The sequence below is a fragment of the Oryzias latipes genome, chromosome 19 (genome assembly GCF_053564925.1).
Source record: "Oryzias latipes strain Hd-rR chromosome 19, Olatipes_Hd-rR_3.1".
Classification (NCBI taxonomy): Eukaryota; Metazoa; Chordata; class Actinopteri; order Beloniformes; family Adrianichthyidae; genus Oryzias; species Oryzias latipes.
Window position 1 is genome coordinate 9,832,828 of NC_136255.1, and position 17,591 is coordinate 9,850,418.

Here is a 17,591-nt window from a genome sequence, read left to right on the forward strand (position 1 = left end):
GTCAAATTTCTCATTTGCAGTTGAAGAACGTCTTATATCTTGTCACCAAGTGACTGGAGAAGTCCAAACAGTGCAATTTGAAGCTGAAAACGCTTTTTTGACACTTTTGAATGAAAAACTGTTTTTTTGTACAAAATGCACTTAGAAGTGAGGAAAGTGTTATTTCTTGTCACCTTTTAACCCTCCCACTCCCCTAAGACTGGTTTCAGGATCCCCTACGCTGTAATGAAGGGTCCACATGACCCCAAACTTACTCTGACAAGTTCTCCAAGTGATCCCACCTTACCCTTAGGCTGTCAGAATGTTCACTCGATTGTCACACAGTTAGGGAAAACAGCCCTTACCTTGAAAAGGGTACACAGAGCGGCCTTGGATCCTGGTCTTCACAGACAAAACATCCTGTTTTCCCACCATCAACGTGAGAACTGCCTCCTACCACCTGGTCTTGACAGACAAAACGTAGCTTTTTCCCACCATCAACGCGAGAACTGTCTCCTACCCACAGTCTCACCATAACCCTCCCGCGCCACTCAGGCTGATTTGAGGAACCCCAACGCTGTCTCGAGGGGTCCACGCGACCCGAACCTTACTTCTACGAGTTCTCCAAGTGACCCCACCTTTACTTTGAGAAATGTAGTCCTACGAAGGCCAAGTATCCCTACAGCTCCCCTTAGGCTAATTCGAGGAACCCCAACGCTGTCTCGAGGGGTCCACGCGACCCCGACCTTACTTCTACGAGTTCTCCAAGTGACCCCACCTTTACTTTGAGAAATGTAGTCCTACGAAGGCCAGGTATCCCTACAGCTCCCCTTAGGCTGATTTGAGGAACCCCAACGCTGTCTCGAGGGGTCCACGCGACCCCGACCTTACTTCTACGAGTTCTCCAAGTGACCCCACCTTTACGGTGAGAAATGTAGTCCTACGAAGGCCAAGTATCCCTCCCGCTCCCCTTAGGCTGATTTGAGGAACCCCAACGCTGTCTCGAGGGGTCCACGCGACCCCAACCTTATTTCGACTAGTTCTCCAAGTGACCCCACCTTTACGGTGACAAATGTTGTCCTCCGAAGGTCAAGTATCCCTCCCGCTCCCCTTAGGCTGATTTGAGGGGTCTCGCGTACCCCACAAGGCAACGCGCTGAACTATATTTTGTTTTGGTCTATCCTGTATGTCTTGACGGGTTCGCGTGACCCCACAATGCGGCGTGCTGAACTATATTTTGTTTTGTTTTACTGTGTCTGTCTAGAGGGGTCACATGTACCCAACAAGGCATCGCTCTGAACTATATTTTGTTTTTGTTTACTTTGGGATCACACGTACCCCACAAGGCAGCGCGCTGAACTATATCTTGTTTTGCTTTACTGTGTCTGTCTAGAGGGGTCACGTGTACCCCATGAATAAATGAGGCTCGTCATGTATCATCTTATCCCGCGGGCCAGCCGTATATCCCTCCCACTCCCCTAAGGCTGGTTTCAGGATCCCCTATGCTGTAATGAAGGGTCCACATGACCCCAACCTTACTCTGACAAGTTCTCCAAGTGATCCCACCTTACTCTTAGGCTGTCAGAATGTTCACTCGATTGTCACACAGTTAGGGAAAACAGCCCTTACCTTGAAAAGGGTACACAGAGCGGCCTTGGATCCTGGTCTTGACAGACAAAACATCCTGTTTTCCCACCGTCAACGTGAGAACTGCCTCCTACCACCTGGTCTTGACAGACAAAACGTAGCTTTTTCCCACCATCAACGCGAGAACTGTCTCCTACCCACAGTCTCACCATAACCCTCCCGCGCCACTCAGGCTGATTTGAGGAACCCCAACGCTGTCTCGAGGGGTCAGCGCGACCCCAACCTTATTTCGACGAGTTCTCCAAGTGACCCCACCTTTACTTTGAGAAATGTAGTCCTACGAAGGCCAAGTATCCCTCCCGCTCCCCTTAGGCTGATTTCAGGAACCCCTACGCTGTAATGAGGGGTCCACATGACCCCTTCCTTACTCTGACAAGTTCTCCAAGTGATCCCACCTTACCCTTAGGCTGTCAGAATGTTCACTCGATTGTCACACAGTTAGGGAAAACAGCCCTTACCTTGAAAAGGGTACACAGAGCGGCCTTGGATCCTGGTCTTCACAGACAAAACATCCTGTTTTCCCACCGTCAACGTGAGAACTGCCTCCTACCACCTGGTCTTGACAGACAAAACATAGCTTTTTCCCACCATCAACGCGAGAACTGTCTCCTACCCACAGTCTCACCATAACCCTCCCGCGCCACTCAGATTGATTTGAGGAACCCCAACGCTGTCTCGAGGGGTCAGCGCGACCCCAACCTTATTTCGACGAGTTCTCCAAGGGACCCCACCTTTACTTTGAGAAATCTAGTCCTCCGAAGCCCAAGTATCCCTCCCGCGCCCCTTAGGCTGCTTTTTACTTTGGGATCACACGTACCCCACAAGGCAGCGCGCTGAACGATAGTTTTGTTTGGTTTATCTTATCTGTCTTGAGGGGTCTCGCGTACCCCACAAGGCAAGGCGCAGAACTATATTTTGTTTTGGTCTATCCTATATGTCTTGAGTGGTTTGCATGACCCCACAATGCAGCGCGCTGAACTATATTTTGTTTTGGTTTACTTTGTCTGTCTAGAGGGGTCACGTGAACCCCACAAGGCAGCGCGCTGAACTATATTTTGTTTTGGTTTACGTTATCTGTCTTGAGGGGTTTGCAGGACCCCACAAGGCAGCGTACGGGACTGTATTTTGTTTTGGTTTACGTGGGGATCCCCACGGACCCCACAAAGCAGCACGCTGTAATGTATTTTGTTTAGGTTTACGTTGGGGTACCTCAGAGCCCCACAAGGCCGCGAGGAACTATATTTTGTTTTAGCTTACGTTGGGGTACCTCAGACCCCACAAGGCAGCGCGGGGAAGAGGCTAGAGCTTGGGCTTGCATTTGTCGGAAAACAGTCATTTTAAAATTTCCATCTTTTCATAAACTTTCATGAACATTATGTTTGGTCCTGCAAAAACACTCTTCTTTTCTCACAGATAACGGACACAGAGCGACCTTGGATCCTGGCTTTTACAGACAAAACATAGCGTTTTCCCACCGTCAACGTGAGAACTGTCTCCTACCACCTGGTCTTGACAGACAAAACATAGCGTTTTCCCACCATCAACGTGAGAACTCTCTCTTACCAACATTCTCACCATAACCCTCCCGCACCCCTAAGGCTGATTTGAAGATCCCCTACGCCGTCTTGACAAGGTTACCCGCAGACCCCACGAGGCAGCGCGGGGAAGAGGCTAGAGCTCGGGCTTGTTTTCCTGTCAGAAAAAAGTCATTTTAACATTTCCGTCTTTTCATAAACTTTCCATATTATGTTTGGTCCTGCAAACACTCTTCTTTTCTCACAGATAACGGACACAGAGCGACCTTGGATCCTGGTCTTGACAGACAAAACATCCCGTTTTCCCACCGTCAACGTGAGAACTGTCTCCTACCACCTGGTCCTGACAGACAAAACATAGCGTTTTCCCACCGTCAACATGAGAACTGTCTCCTACCACCTGGTCTTGACAGACAAAACATAGCGTTTTCCCACCATCAACGTGAGAACTCTCTCTTACCAACATTCTCACCATAACCCTCCCGCACCCCTAAGGCTGATTTGAAGATCCCCTACGCCGTTTTGACAAGGTTACCCGCAGACCCCACGAGGCAGCGCGCGGGACTATATTTGGTCCAGGTTTCCGCTGGGGTCACCAGGGACCCCGCGAGGCAGCACGCGGGACTATATATCGTCCAGGTTTCCGTTGGGGTCACCGCGGACCCAACGAGGCAGCGAAACTGCTTTTTTGGAGCAGAACGGTTTTATTTGTTTTTCCAGTCAGAATTTTCACTTGATTTTCAAAGAGTGGGAAAAAAAAAACAGATAGAACCCACCTGCAGGCGCTGGTCGGACGGGTTGATATCTCGTTCGGACCCCCTCACAGCTGCAGCTTTGGGAGTGAGATTTTAGCGGCTTTCTTCTTTCGGCGTCTTGTCCAGCCTTCGCAGATTCGCATGGTTCAGGACGTCATAAAAAATGAAATGGGAAACTAAAGGTCAAACAAGAGTTTGCATGAATTTTCAAACCTTTTGTAAGAGGGGAGAGGTGGAGAAACACGACCTGTTAGGCTCTGTGGCTGTCCGCTCTCTCCGGCCTAAAGGCAAACAAAACAAAAACTTTTTCATTAAATTTATCCCGTAAGGGAAGATGAAAACATACAAAATACAACATTAGACTGGTGTGTTTTTGTTTAGTCTGCATCGCTGGTGTCGTGGCTCCATAAACACTCCAGTACAGAGAGAAAACAGAGACCAAAAGTCACGTACCCCACAAGGCAGCGCGCTGAACTATACAGGCCTACTGGTGACCGTGATACCTGCTATCTGCTACTGAGGAAAGGAATCAAGCATATTTCTGCAATACAATATACATGCATATATAGAATCCATTCAATGCTTAATAGAAATAATTTAGAACATACCTCCACAATACCCCCGTTTGGATCTACTCCCCACAATATCCACACACACACACACACACACACACAAACAAAGCAACAGATAGACAAAATATAACAAACACAGTACCACCGGATCTCCCTCACCACCCACCAAACCCCGGACTACCTGCTGCCAAAAAGGTCATCGTCTACCTTTGGGACCCGGCTGTCAATGGCGGAGGAAAGGAGGTGGACTACGAGTGAACCAATCAAACCACAAACAAACAAAAACAAAACCAAGTGAACAAACAAAAAGCAACAACAAAAAAAAAGCAACAAACACAAAACACGAAATCACAACAGACGTAATCACACCTGAAAAAAAAGAAAGATCACGATGAAGAAGACAGACAACTGACGATGCCGCTGCTTGGGTCAGCTGGTTCCATCAGACATGAGAAGGAAAAGGAAAGAAAACAAAAAGAGTCCGGTGCTCCATAATCTGAAACACAAAGGAACTGTGGAAGAGAAACCAGAACAGACAGTAAGTGTTGAGGAGTTGGAGAAGCCTAGAGGATGGAGCTGCTGCAGATCAAGAGGACAAGGAGGATGATGTATATCCGGACAATCTAGAGAAAGCTGAAAAGCTGATGACGTCTCTCACGAGCCAGCCTCATTGTGAAGATGTGCTACCCTTTGCTGTGCCCTTTTCCACGAACCTCATAAACCACAAGCATAAAGTCAATTTCACCCCAGGTTCTCAAAAGAAAATCAAAACGTTCACAGATCACAAGGTAAAAAAAAAAAACCACACATATACAGTTACACGACATCAAAACACTCCGAAAAGCTTCTGTTAAGAGACAATTGTGGTTTCGTTTGGATATTCTGTCCTGTTTTTTATTTTTTGTTTTTAATTTTACAGCCAGTGAATACCTGACAGAACATTAGCAATAGCTTCAGATGTGGTGCTGGAGGGCCAATTCACTCTCTCTCTCTCTCTCCATTCCGCTGACCTGTGGGCTGTTTCGGGACCATGCCTGGGGTTGGATCCCCGAGTCATGTTGTAATAAAAACGTCATCATACAAAAAAACATTCTGGGTTCGTTTGGATTTTCTATTCTGTTTTTTTTTTTTTTTTATTTTATTTTTTTTTTATTTTACAGCCAGTGAAAACTTCACAAAACATTCACAATAGCTTCAGGTGGAGAGCTCGTAGACATGTGAAGCAACCCCGATGGAGCTAAGCCGCAGATCAGCCCGCACCTGCAGGGCAGCAAACCGAGAGGCAGGCTGGAGAGCGCCGTGACTGAGAGCAGCCGGCAGGTCCATCCTCTCCCGTCTGACAGCACTCGTAGCTCTATAGAAAGGTTCAGGTTGGGTGAAGGGAACTGCACGAGCGGTGACGAGTCACACCAAAGTGCGCTGTGTCAGAGAGGCTCTGACCTCTGACGGAGGTCACCGTGTCTGTAAAACACACACACACAGTCGATGTGATTTTCAAACTTCATCTCAGAATTTCTTACCTCGCTGGAGTGATGAGACGGCGATCTCAGTGACGGTGACTGATCACAGACAAAACAGGGGAGCCGACACGGCTTGTTGCGATCACGCAGAAGCTTGGTGACCTTGATGAGACGGGCAGCTGCGCTCTTCGACACCTTCTGCAGCCGTTGGTCTTTCTGCCTGAGTTTCTGCACCTCGGCCTGCAGCATTGCCTCGTCCTCATTTCTGCTGCATAACAGCAGCCGAAGTCTAACTTCGCAGCCACACGGCTGTGAAGCGGACTCTGCTGCTGTCCCAGTCAGGGCTGACGCTGTGGCGATGCTCACATGGCTCCTGGTACGGAGAGATTCCCAAATACTGCCGACTGACAGGCGGGCGGCAGAGCGCCTTGACTGAGAACAGCCAGCAGGTCCAATCCTCTCCCCTCTGACAGGTCATGAAGCTTCATGGAAAGGCTCAGGTTGGGTGCAGGGAACCGCACGAGCGGCTTCCCTGACGAGTCACACCCCAGAGCGCTGTGTCAGGGAGGTTCAACTCAGAGGCAGGCCGCAGCCTGTCGCGTCTGAGGAACCCACGCAGCCTGCACCATCAGGGGAGCACGCAGGTCCTCCTCTGCCCTCTGAAAGTCATGAAGCTCCATAGAAAAACTCAGGTGGGGTGCGGTGAAGGGAACCGCACGAAGGCCTCAGCGACCAGTCACACCACAGAGCGCTGTGTCAGGGAGGCTCAGCTCAGAGGCAGACTGGGGGTGATATACCGTTTCGAGTGAATGTTTCAGGCCTAGCGGGGCTCCAACCTGCCGCAGGTCCTGGTTTCTGAAATGGATTCCATCGTCTGACCTGTCTTTTGTGGGGAAAATCATGGCGTTGAAAGCCATGCTTTTGTTCACCCAGTAAATGCATCCATGCACACCAACACATACCTGTATTCTCTGACGGAGGTCACCGTGTCTGTAAAATACACACACACACACACAGTCGATGTGATTTTCAAACTTCATCTCAGAATTTCTTACCTCGCTGGAGTGATGAGACGGCGATCTCAGTGACTGTGACTGATCACAGTCAAAACAGGGGAGCCGACACGGCTTGTTGCGATCACGCAGAAGCTTGGTTGACCTTGATGAGACGGGCAGCTGCGCTCTGCGACTCCTTCTGCAGCCGTTGGTCTTTCTGCCTGAGTTTCTGCACCTCGGCCTGCAGCATTGCCTCGTCCTCATTTCTGCTGCCAAACAGCAGCCGAAGTCTAACTTCGCAGCCACACGGCTGTGAAGCGGCCTCTGCTGCCGTCCCAGTCATTGCTGACGCTGTGGCGATGCTCCCATGGCTCCTGGTACGGAGAGATTCCCAAATACTGCCGACTGACGGGCGGGCGGCAGAGCGCCTTGACTGAGAACAGCCAGCAGGTCCAATCCTCTCCCCTCTGACAGGTCATGAAGCTTCATGGAAAGGCTCAGGTTTGGGTGCAGGGAACCGCACGAGCGGCTTAAGCGACCAGTCACACCCCAGAGCGCTGTGTCAGCGAGGCTCAGCTCCGAGGCAGGCCGCAGCCTGTCGCGTCTGAGGAACCCACGCAGCCTGCACCATCAGGGGAGCACGCAGGTCCTCCTCTGCCCTCTGAAAGTCATGAAGCTCCATTGAAAAACTCAGGTGGGGTGCGGTGAAGGGAACCGCACGAAGGCCTCAGCGACCAGTCACACCACAGAGCGCTGTGTCAGGGAGGCTCAGCTCAGAGGCAGGCTGTGGGTGATATACCGTTTCGAGTGAATGTTTCAGGCCTAGCGGGGCTCCAACCTGCCGCAGGTCCTGGTTTCTGAAATGGATTCCATCGTCTGACCTGTTTTTTTTTGTTTTATTGGGAAATCATGGCGTTGAATGCCATGCCTCTGGTCACCCAGTAAATGCAACCATGCACATCAACACGTACCTGTATTCTCTAACGGAAGTCACCGTGTCTGTAAAACACACACACACAGTCGACGTGATTTTCAAACTTCATCTCAGAATTTCTTACCTTGCTGGAGTGATGAGACGGTGATCTCAGTGACTGTGAATGATCAAAGTCAAAACAGGGGAGCCGACACGGCTTGTTGCGATCACGCAGAAGCTTGGTGACCTTGATGAGACGGGCAGCTGGGCCCTGCGAAACTTTCTGCAGCCGTTGGTCTTTCTGCCTGAGTTTCTGCACCTCGGCCTGCAGCATTGCCTCGTCCTCATTTCTGCTGCATAACAGCAGCCGGACTCCAGCTTTGCAGCCACACGGCTGTGAAGCGGACTCTGCTGCCGTCCCAGTCAGGGCTGACGCTGTGGCGATGCTCACATGGCTCCTGGTACGGAGAGATTCCCAAATACTGCCGACTGACGGGCGGGCGGCAGAGCGCCTTGACTGAGAACAGCCAGCAGGTCCAATCCTCTCCCCTCTGACAGGTCATGAAGCTTCATGGAAAGGCTCAGGTTTGGGTGCAGGGAACCGCACGAGCGGCTTCCCTGACGAGTCACACCCCAGAGCGCTGTGTCAGCGAGGCTCAACTCAGAGGCAGGCCGCAGCCTGTCGCGTCTGAGGAACCCACGCAGCCTGCACCTTCAGGGGAGCACGCAGGTCCATCTTATGCCCTCTGAAAGTCATGAAGCTCCATTGAAAAACTCAGGTGGGGTGCGGTGAAGGGAACCGCACGAAGGCCTCAGCGACCAGTCACACCACAGAGCGCTGTGTCAGGGAGGCTCAGCTCAGAGGCAGGCTGTGGGTGATATACCGTTTCGAGTGAATGTTTCAGGCCTAGCGGGGCTCCAACCTGCCGCAGGTCCTGGTATCTGAAACGGATTCCATCGTCTGACCTGTCTTTTGTGGAAAAATCATGGCGTTGAATGCCATGCCTCTGGTCACCCAGTATATGCATCCATTCACACCAACACATACCTGTATTCTCTGACGGAGGTCACCGTGGCTGTAAAATACATACATACACACACACACACACACAGTCGATGTGATTTTCAAACTTCATCTCAGAATTTCTTACCTCGCTGGAGTGATGAGACGGCGATCTCAGTGACTGTGACTGATCACAGTCAAAACAGGGGAGCCGACACGGCTTGTTGCGATCACGCAGAAGCTTGGTTGACCTTGATGAGACGGGCAGCTGCGCTCTGCGACTCCTTCTGCAGCCGTTGGTCTTTCTGCCTGAGTTTCTGCACCTCGGCCTGCAGCATTGCCTCGTCCTCATTTCTGCTGCCAAACAGCAGGTCCTCTTCTGCCCTCTGAAAGTCATGAAGCTCCATAGAAAAACTCAGGTGGGGTGCGGTGAAGGGAACCGCACGAAGGCCTCAGCGACCAGTCACACCACAGAGCGCTGTGTCAGGGAGGCACAGCTCAGAGGCAGACTGGGGGTGATATACCGTTTCGAGTGAATGTTTCAGGCCTAGCGGGGCTCCAACCTGCCGCAGGTCCTGGTTTCTGAAATGGATTCCATCGTCTGACCTGTCTTTTGTGGGGAAAATCATGGCGTTGAAAGCCATGCTTTTGTTCACCCAGTAAATGCATCCATGCACACCAACACATACCTGTATTCTCTGACGGAGGTCACCGTGTCTGTAAAATACACACACACACACACACAGTCGATGTGATTTTCAAACTTCATCTCAGAATTTCTTACCTCGCTGGAGTGATGAGACGGCGATCTCAGTGACTGTGACTGATCACAGTCAAAACAGGGGAGCCGACACGGCTTGTTGCGATCACGCAGAAGCTTGGTTGACCTTGATGAGACGGGCAGCTGCGCTCTGCGACTCCTTCTGCAGCCGTTGGTCTTTCTGCCTGAGTTTCTGCACCTCGGCCTGCAGCATTGCCTCGTCCTCATTTCTGCTGCCAAACAGCAGGTCCTCTTCTGCCCTCTGAAAGTCATGAAGCTCCATAGAAAAACTCAGGTGGGGTGCGGTGAAGGGAACCGCACGAAGGCCTCAGCGACCAGTCACACCACAGAGCGCTGTGTCAGGGAGGCACAGCTCAGAGGCAGACTGGGGGTGATATACCGTTTCGAGTGAATGTTTCAGGCCTAGCGGGGCTCCAACCTGCCGCAGGTCCTGGTTTCTGAAATGGATTCCATCGTCTGACCTGTCTTTTGTGGGGAAAATCATGGCGTTGAAAGCCATGCTTTTGTTCACCCAGTAAATGCATCCATGCACACCAACACATACCTGTATTCTCTGACGGAGGTCACCGTGTCTGTAAAATACACACACACACACACACAGTCGATGTGATTTTCAAACTTCATCTCAGAATTTCTTACCTCGCTGGAGTGATGAGACGGCGATCTCAGTGACTGTGAATGATCAAAGTCAAAACAGGGGAGCCGACACGGCTTGTTGCGATCACGCAGAAGCTTGGTGACCTTGATGAGACGGGCAGCTGCGCTCTGCGACTCATTCTGCAGCCGTTGGTCTTTCTGCCTGAATTTCTGCACCTCGGCCTGCAGCATTGCCTCGTCCTCATTTCTGCTGCCAAACAGCAGCCAAAATCTAACTTCGCAGCCACACGGCTGTGAAGCGGCCTCTGCTGCTGTCCCAGTCATTGCTGACGCTGTGGCGATGCTCACATGGCTCCTGGTACGGAGAGATTCCCAAATACTGCCGACTGACAGGCGGGCGGCAGAGCGCCTTGACTGAGAACAGCCCGCAGGTCCAATCCTCTCCCCTCTGACAGGTCATGAAGCTTCATGGAAAGGCTCAGGTTGGGTGCAGGGAACCGCACGAGCGGCCTCAGCGACCAGTCACACCCCAGAGCGCTGTGTCAGGGAGGTTCAACTCAGAGGCAGGCCGCAGCCTGAGGCGTCTGAGGAACCCACGCAGCCTGCACCTTCAGGGGAGCACGCAGGTCCTCCTCTGCCTACTGAAAGTCATGAAGCTCCATAGAAAAACTCAGGTGGGGTGCGGTGAAGGGAACCGCACGAAGGCCTCAGCGACCAGTCACACCACAGTGCGCTGTGTCAGGGAGGCTCAGCTCAGAGGCAGACTGTGGGTGATATACCGTTTCAATTGAATGTTTCAGGCCTAGCGGGGCTCCAACCTGCCCCAGGTTCTGATTTCTGAAATGGATTCCATCGTCTGACCTGACTTTTGTGGAAAAAATCATGGCGTTGAATGCCATGCCTCTGGTCACCCAGTAAATAAATCCATGCACACAAAAAAATACAACATTCATTGTTATTTTAGTGGGTTACCAGGTTTTTGGTCCCCACAATAAAATTGGTCCCCACACCGTGAGTGTGCTACCAGGCTGAGGTCCCCTTAATGTATTAATGACAAACACACACACACACACACACAAAACTCCCAAAACTTTGACAGGACATTTTTTTTGGCAATTTTAACATTGAATTCAATGTTATTTTAGTGGGGACTAGATTTTTGGTCAAATGACAAATAATGACAAACACTCAAACACTCACCTCAGAATTCCTTAACTGGCTGGAGTGATGAGATGATGATCTCAGTGACTGTGACAGTGTTTGATCACAGTCAAAACAGGGGAGCGAACACGGCTTGAGCAGGGTGCTGCCTGCTCCCTGAGAACCTCCCAGCTCTGAAACACAGACGCCGTTCGCTTTCCTCGCTCACAAGTCAGGAGAGAAGGGAGGGGTTTTTTGTGGCACTGCGGTGCACTCCGAGTGCCTCGCTCAGACCGTTCCGTTCTACGGCAGGGCAAATCCCCACCGGAACAGCCACTAAATCCTCTCTGTGACGGAGCTCTCTTCGTAGAGCCTAGAGAAGACTGCCGCTGAAATCTCACGTGCAAAGCTGCTGCTGTGAGATCGGGAAGGGTCCGGTCAGATTCCCACCCGACCGACGGGCATTCAGACGATCAGACCGCAATGCTGTCTGTCCGACCGGTGTCAGACTGCATCTCGACAGTCCTGTCTCGACACGGCTTTACACAGCAGCTGGGTGACCTTGAGGAGCTGAGGGCCCTGCGCTCTGCGACTGCTCCTGCAGCCTTTTCATTCTTTCTCTGCCTGAGCGTCTGCACATCGAGCTCAGTTCTGCCACTAACTCTTCGGCCTCATGGCTGTGAAGTGGACACTTTTTTAATGTATCTTTCATTTACTTAGGAATTGTCCCGTTGAGATTAAGAATCTCCTTTTTTCAAGGGAGTCTTGGCTATCGGGGGGGGGAGGAAACAATAAATTACATTTACAATAGACGTTTCAACATTAAAAACGTAGAAATAAAATTAGAATGAGAGCTCATGTAAAACAGGTACAGTTAAAAGTGACTTCTGAGCCTCCCATCTCAGACTAGGAGACCTGACTGCACTGTCCCACACACGTCTTCATACTTCATACCACTATATTTTGTTTTAAAAAGTAAAAATGCACATTGCGTCCTGCCCAGTCTTCGTCCAGCTGAGACTGGGAGGCCTGCAGCTCATGACTGCACCGTCTGCCCCAAAGAGCAGCTTCCATCATCATTTAGCGCTGTTTCAGTCACGGGATACAAAAACCCTTTTCAGTTTATTCGGTAAATCTAGTGAAAGGAATCATTCACGTGTGTCTGAAACAAAACCAGCTTGGAACAAGCTCATTTATTTTTATCTTCGTGATTAGTGATACTGCAAATCCTGCCTCAGCACAGCTAAGACACATTTTGTTGCAGGGCGCTCTCTGCTCCCTGAGAACCTCACTGCTTTGAAACACAGAAACCTTTCGCTTTCCTCGCTCACGAGGCATGAGAGAAGGAAGGGGTTTTTCTGAGACTGCGGTGCACTCCGAGTGCCTCGCTCAGACCGTCACGTTCTACGGCAGGGAACATCCCCACCGGAACGGCCACTAAATCCTCTCTGTGAAGGAGCTCTCCTGGTAGAGCATAGAGAAGACTGCAGCTGAAATCTCACGTGCAAAGCTGCTGCTGCGAAATCGGGAAGGGAGCGAGAGGGTCCGGTCAGATTCCCACCCGACCGACGGGCATTCGGACGATCAGACCGCAATGCTGTCTGTCCGACCGGTGTCAGACTGCATCTCGACAGTCCTGTCTCGACAGAACCCAGGAGAAGCGGTGGGGGTGATTCGCCCTGCTGAAGAATCTGCGTTTGCAGCATTACACAAACCAAATGCGTGTTTCAGAGCGCAGGTTTTGTGGAGCAACACGATGGAGCTGCCTACACGGCTTTACACAGCAGCTGGGTGACCTTGAGGAGCTGAGGGCCCTGCGCTCTGCGACTGCTCCTGCAGCCTTTTCATTCTTTCTCTGCCTGAGCGTCTGCACCTCGAGCTCAGTTCTGCCACTAACTTTTCGGCCTCATGGCTGTGAAGTGGACACTTTTTTAATGTATCTTTCATTTACTTAGGAATCGTCCCGTTGAGATTAAGAATCTCCTTTTTTCAAGGGAGTCTTGGCTATCGGGGGGGGGGAGGAAACAATAAATTACATTTACAATAGACGTTTCAACATTAAAAACCATAGAAATAAAATTAGAATGAGAGCTCATGTAAAACAGGTACAGTTAAAAGTGACTTCTGAGCCTCCCATCTCAGACTAGGAGACCTGACTGCACTGTCCCACACACGTCTTCAGACTTCATACTTCATACTATTATATTTTGTTTTAAAGAGTCAAAATGCACATTGCGTCCTGCCCAGTCTTCGTCCAGCTGACACTAGGAGGCCTGCAGCTCATGACTGCACCGTCTGCCCATAAGAGCAGCTTCCATCATCATTGAGCGCTGTTTCAGTCATAGGATACAAAAACCCTTTTCAGTTTATTCGGTAAATCTAGTGAAAGAAATCATTCACGTGTGTCTGAAACAAAACCAGCTTGGAACAAGCTCCTTTATTTTTATCTTCGTGATTAGTGATACTGCAAATCCTGCCTCAGCACAGCTAAGACACATTTTGTTGCAGGGCGCTCTCTGCTCCGTGTTCCCTGAGAACCTCACTGCTTTGAATCAGAGAAACCTTTCGCTTTCCTCGCTCACAAGTCATGAAAGAAGGGAGGGGTTTTTCTGAGACTGCGGTGCACTCCAAGTGCCTCGCTCAGACCGTCACGTTCTACGGCAGGGCAAATCCCCACCGGAACAGCCACTAAATCCTCTCTGTGAAGGAGCTCTCTTCGAAGGGCCTAGAGAAGACTGCCGCTGAAATCTCACGTGCAAAGCTGCTGCTGCGAGATCCGGAAGGGAGCGGTCAGATTCCCACCCGACCGACGGGCATTCGGACGATCAGACCGCAATGCTGTCTGTCCGACCGGTGTCAGACTGCATCTCGACAGTCCTGTCTCGACAGAACCCAGGAGAAGCGGTGGGGGTGATTCGCCCTGCTGAAGAATCTGCGTTTGCAGCATTACACAAACCAAATGCGTGTCTCAGAGCGCAGGTTTTGTGGAGCAACTCAAATGAGCTGCCTACACGGCTTTACACAGCAGCTGGGTGACCTTGGAGAGCAGTGGGCCCTGCGCTCTGCGACTGCTCCTGCAGCCTTTTCATTCTTTCTCTGCCTGAGCGTCTGCACCTCGACCTCAGTTCTGCCACTAACTTTTCGGCCTCATGGCTGTGAAGTGGACACTTTTTTAATGTATCTTTCATTTACTTAGGAATCGTCCCGTTGAGATTAAGAATCTCTTTTTCAAGGGAGTCTTGGCTAGGGGGGGGGGAAACAATAAATAACATTTACAATAGACGTTTCAACATTAAAAACCATAGAAATAAATAAGAATGAGAGCTCATGTAAAACAGGTACAGTTAAAAGTGACTTCTGAGCCTCCCATCTCAGACTAGGAGACCTGACTGCACTGTCCCACACACGTCTTCATACTTCATACTTCATACTATTATATTTTGTTTTAAAGAGTCAAAATGCACATTGCGTCCTGCCCAGTCTTCGTCCAGCTGACACTAGGAGGCCTGCAGCTCATGACTGCACCGTCTGCCCATAAGAGCAGCTTCCATCATCATTGAGCGCTGTTTCAGTCGTAGGATAGAAAAACACTTTTCAGTTTATTCGGTAAATCTAGTGAAAGGAATCATTCACGTGTGTCTGAAACAAAACCAGTTTGGAACAAACTCATTTATTTTTATCTTCGTGATTAGTGATACTTCAAATCCTGCCTCAGCACAGCTAAGAGACAGTTTTGTTGCAGGGCGCTCCGTGTTCCCTGAGAACCTCACTGCTTTGAAACACAGAAACCTTTCGCTTTCCTCGCTCACGAGTCATGAAAGAAAGGAGGGTTTTTCTTGCACTGCGGTGCACTCCAAGTGCCTCGCTCAGACCGTCACGTTCTACGGCAGGGAACATCCCCACCGGAACGGCCACTAAATCCTCTCTGTGAAGGAGCTCTCTTCGTAGAGCCTAGAGAAGACTGCAGCTGAAATCTCACGTGCAAAGCTGCTGCTGTGAAATCGGGAAGGGAGCGAGAGGGTCCGGTCAGATTCCCACCCGACCGACGGGCATTCGGACGATCAGACGGCAATGCTGTCTGTCCGACCGGTGTCAGACTGCATCTCGACAGTCCTGTCTCGACAGAACCCAGGAGAAGCGGTGGGGGTGATTCGCCCTGCTGAAGAATCTGTGTTTGCAGCATTACACAAACCAAATGCGTGTTTCAGAGCGCAGGTTTTGTGGAGCAACACGATGGAGCTGCCTACACGGCTTTACACAGCAGCTGGGTGACCTTGAGGAGCTGAGGGCCCTGCGCTCTGCGACTGCTCCTGCAGCCTTTTCATTCTTTCTCTGCCTGAGCGTCTGCACCTCGAGCTCAGTTCTGCCACTAACTTTTCGGCCTCATGGCTGTGAAGTGGACACTTTTTTTTTTTAAATTTAACTTTCATTTACTTAGGAATCGTCCCGTTGAGATTAAGAATCTCCTTTTTTCAAGGGAGTCTTGGCTATCGGGGGGGGGGGGGGGAGAGGAAACAATAAATTACATTTACAATAGACGTTTCAACATTAAAAACATAGAAATAAAAAAGAATGAGAGCTCATGTAAAACAGGTACAGTTAAAAGTGACTTCTGAGCCTCCCATCTCAGACTAGGAGACCTGACTGCACTGTCCCAGACATACGTCTTCATACTTCATACTTCATACTATTATATTTTGTTTTAAAGAGTCAAAATGCACATTGCGTCCTGCCCAGTCTTCGTCCAGCTGACACTAGGAGGCCTGCAGCTCATGACTGCACCGTCTGCCCATAAGAGCAGCTTCCATCATCATTGAGCGCTGTTTCAGTCGTAGGATAGAAAAACCCTTTTCAGTTTATTCGGTAAATCTAGTGAAAGGAATCGTTCACGTGTGTCTGAAACAAAACCAGCTTGGAACAAACTCATTTATTTTTATCTTCGTGATTAGTGATACTTCAAATCCTGCCTCAGCACAGCTAAGAGACACTTTTGTTGCAGGGCGCTCCGTGCTCCCTGAGAACCTCACTGCTTTGAAACACAGAAACCGTTCGCTTTCCTCGCTCACGAGTCATGAAAGAAAGGAGGGTTTTTTCTGAGACTGCGGTGCACTCCAAGTGCCTCGCTCAGACCGTCCCGTTCTACGGCAGGGCAAATCCCCACCGGAACGGCCACTAAATCCTCTCTGTGAAGGAGCTCTCTTCGTAGAGCCTAGAGAAGACTGCAGCTGAAATCTCACGTGCAAAGCTGCTGCTGTGAAATCGGGAAGGGTCCGGTCAGATTCCCACCCGACCGACGGGCATTCGGACGATCAGACCGCAATGCTGTCTGTCCGACCGGTGTCAGACTGCATCTCGACAGTCCTGTCTCGACAGAACCCAGGAGAAGCGGTGGGGGTGATTCGCCCTGCTGAAGAATCTGTGTTTGCAGCATTACACAAACCAAATGCGTGTTTCAGAGCGCAGGTTTTGTGGAGCAACACGATGGAGCTGCCTACACGGCTTTACACAGCAGCTGGGTGACCTTGAGGAGCTGAGGGCCCTGCGCTCTGCGACTGCTCCTGCAGCCTTTTCATTCTTTCTCTGCCTGAGCGTCTGCACCTCGAGCTCAGTTCTGCCACTAACTTTTCGGCCTCATGGCTGTGAAGTGGACACTTTTTTAATGTAACTTTCATTTACTTAGGAATCGTCCCGTTGAGATTAAGAATCTCTTTTTCAAGGGAGTCTTGGCTAGAGGGGGTAAACAATAAATTACATTTACAATAGACGTTTCAACATTAAAAACGTAGAAATAAAAAAGAATGAGAGCTCATGTAAAACAGGTACAGTTAAAAGTGACTTCTGAGCCTCCCATCTCAGACTAGGAGACCTGACTGCACTGTCCCACACACGTCTTCATACTTCATACTTCATACTATTATATTTTGTTTTAAAGAGTCAAAATGCACATTGCGTCCTGCCCAGTCTTCGTCCAGCTGACACTAGGAGGCCTGCAGCTCATGACTGCACCGTCTGCCCATAAGAGCAGCTTCCATCATCATTGAGCGCTGTTTCAGTCATAGGATACAAAAACCCTTTTCAGTTTATTCGGTACATCTAGTGAAAGGAATCATTCACGTGTGTCTGAAACAAAACCAGCTTGGAACAAACTCATTTATTTTTATCTTCGTGATTAGTGATACTTCAAATCCTGCCTCAGCACAGCTAAGAGACACTT

General features: G+C 50.1%; 1 long non-coding RNA gene across 2 annotated transcripts; it reads right to left on the bottom strand.

Annotated features, from left to right (window-relative positions):
* Window positions 1-1,103: 1,103 nt before the first annotated feature.
* On the bottom strand, window positions 1,104-11,922 carry LOC144987726 (uncharacterized). 2 transcript variants are annotated; one of them, XR_013651395.1, is made up of 4 exons: window positions 10,185-11,922; window positions 4,164-10,105; window positions 3,938-4,043; window positions 1,104-2,179 (listed from the first exon to the last, which is right to left on the bottom strand). It is a non-coding gene; the product is annotated as an uncharacterized LOC144987726 (long non-coding RNA). The 2 variants fall into 2 exon arrangements; XR_013651394.1 differs by having other exon boundaries at window positions 4,164-11,922.
* Window positions 11,923-17,591: the final 5,669 nt, after the last annotated feature.